The 2,834-nt window shown below is 40.4% G+C and overlaps 1 pseudogene; it reads left to right on the forward strand.

Annotated features, from left to right (window-relative positions):
* Positions 1-696: 696 nt before the first annotated feature.
* Positions 697-1,910, forward strand: LOC148004301 (heterogeneous nuclear ribonucleoprotein A1-like 2; annotated as a pseudogene).
* Positions 1,911-2,834: the final 924 nt, after the last annotated feature.

A 2,834-nucleotide genomic window follows, 5' to 3' on the forward strand; every position in this document is an offset into this window, starting at 1 on the left:
GAGAACTGGAACACTCAATTGAATCTTGATTAATTGTTGAATTTCAAATATTGCAAACCTGGAAACTTTTCTAGAATCTTTGGATGGAAACTCTGCTCCCTCTCATTTTCAGTGAGCCTCGGCTTCAGCATCTGCCTGGTCAAAACACTTGGAAAATTTTCTAGAATTAAGACTGGCTTTTGCAATGGCTGGATGGTTTTCAAGTATTACATTTGATACATTGCTGGACAGCTTGCAGAGGACGTTTATAAATTGTACTGGGGTTGTTTCCTGCTTCAGTGCATTATCTGTAATATCTCCTGTTACTAATTGGTGAGATTTCTTTCATCATTTTGAGGTCAACTCAGGACAAGACGCGACAAAAACAGAGGTTTCAAGACTGTTTTGGACTGGGATTTGAGACTCTTCGGGTCAACATGACATTTCCATTTTCGCATGCAAAGAAAACACACACTACCATTTAGGCTGTTCTTCCACACTTTCTCTTCTGAACCACAGCATATTGTGGTTTAGAGTTTAGCATTTCCAGTCAAAGAACAGCACATTTATTTTGAACGGCAAAAAGGTCCCTCAAGTTGTAGGAAAAAGAAAGCAATGAAAATGGGCAGCGTTACATGAAAATTTAACCCCCCATCCCAAATTCCCATTGGATTGGAAAATATGACTATGTACACAGCACCTTCAGCCATAAAATGTGTGTAATACTGGACAAGTCAGAATACCTTGTTTTGGCTGCTCTTTGATGCTGCTGAGGAAGCGTCACTGAAGGTTCTCATCACCTTGCCATCATGTATAAGTCAGAGTCTTCCAAAGAGCCAGAACAGCTGTGGAAACTCTCCATCAGAGAGCGGAGCTTCAAAGCAACCAATGAGAATCTAAGGAACCATTTTGAGCAATGGGGAACACTCACTGACTGTGTGGTAATGAGAGATCCAAACAGCAAGAGATCCAGGGTTTGGGGGTTTGTCACATATGCCACTGTGAAGGAAGTGGATGCTGCCATGAGTGCAAAAACACACAAGGTGGATGGACGAGCTGTGGAACCTAAGAGAGCTGTGTCAAGAGAAGTTTCTCAGAGACAAGGTGTCCACTTGACTGTGAAAAAGATCTTTGTTGGTGGTATTAAAGAAGACACTGCAGAATATCACCTACGAGATTATTTTGAGCAGTATGGGAAAATTGAGGTGATTGAAATTATGACTGACAGAGGCAGTGGAAAAAAGAGGGGCTTTGCTTTTGTCACCTCTGATGGCCATGACTATGGATAAGATTGTTATTCGGAAATACCATACTGTGAATGGCCACAACTGTGAAGTAAGAAAGGCTGTTTTGAAGCAAGAGACGGCTACTGCTTCATCCAGTCAGAGAGGTTGAAGTATTTCTGGAAACTTTGGTGGTGGTTGTGGAAGCAGTTTTGATGGCAATGACAATTTTGGTTGAGGAGGGAACTTCAGTAGTCATGGTAACTTTGTGGCAGCCATGGTGGTGGTGGATATGGTGGCAGTGGGAATGGCTATAAAGGACTTGACAATGATGAAATCAGTTTTGGAGATGGTATAAGCTACAATGATTTTGGCAATTACAACAATTGTCAAATTTTGGGCAGATAAAGGGAGGAAACTTTGGAGGCAGGGGCTCTGGCCCTTATGGTGGGAGGCCAGTACTTTGCTAAACCAGGAAACGAAGGTGGCTCTGGGGTTCCAACAGCAGCAGTAGCTATGGCAGTGGCAGGAGGTTCCTATTACAGCCAGCAAACAAAGCTTACCAGGAGAGGAGAGCCAGAGAAGTGACAGGAGGTTACAACCGATTTGTGAACTCAGCACAGCGGTGGCAGGCCTAGCAAAAGAAGACATGTTTTAGACAATACTCATGTGTGTGAGCAAAAACTCCAGTACTATATCTGTGACTAATTGTATAACAGATTATTTTAGTTTCTGTCCTGTGGAAAGTGGAAAGCATTTCAACAAAGACTTTTACTGTAGACGTTTTTCACCCTTGCTGTTGATTGCTAAATGTAAAAGTCTGAGCATGACTCTGAATAAATGTGTCTTTTTTATGTTTTTTTAATGCGCTGTGTAAAGTTAGTCTACTCTGAAGCCATCTTGGTAAATTTTCCCAACAGTGTGAAGTTGGAATTCCTTCCAAGTTCCATTTGGAATTTATTTATGGTTGCTTGAGTGGAGAAGTCATTATCTTCAAAAACCTTGGTGTTGCTAAACTGATAGTTACTGTTGTAACTTAATGATTTCATCATTGAAAGGGCCACCCAAGCCAGGTCACAATTTGGTTATAAAATGGTTGTCTGCACACCCTATGTAATATCAAAATTGAATAATGGTATCAAATAAAATAACAGATGGGATTGAAACTTGTGTCATCCGTTATCATGTGTATTCAATAAACAATTTAATTCTCTTTAAAAAAAAGAAGAACATTTTCCATAGCAGTTTAAGTACATACTCTATTGAGGAACATCCTAACCATAGGATAGAGCCTTTCACAGTAGAAATTTTGTAACTTTAGTACATATTAAAATTATCTTTAAAATGTTTAATTATATTAATATCATCTGGATTAAAATGTGTTCCATCTGTGTGCTGATAAACTAACTTGTAGGACAAAGCAAAGAATCCTCATTTGTGAACTCAGGGCAACAAAACTTCCTTTCAAAGCTACTTCAAGTGAGGGGTGCAAGCAGAATGAAGAAGCTCACAGTGGCTGCTGCGTGGGAGCTACTGAGCCTCATGTCATTTATCCCTACTGTCATCTTCCAAGATCAACTGAGTCTCATCCCACCTATCCCTACTGTTGTCCACCAAAACCAACTTAGCCTC

The sequence above is a fragment of the Rattus norvegicus genome, chromosome 8 (genome assembly GCF_021556685.1).
Source record: "Rattus norvegicus strain SHRSP/BbbUtx chromosome 8, alternate assembly SHRSP_T2T, whole genome shotgun sequence".
Lineage (NCBI taxonomy): Eukaryota > Metazoa > Chordata > Mammalia > Rodentia > Muridae > Rattus > Rattus norvegicus.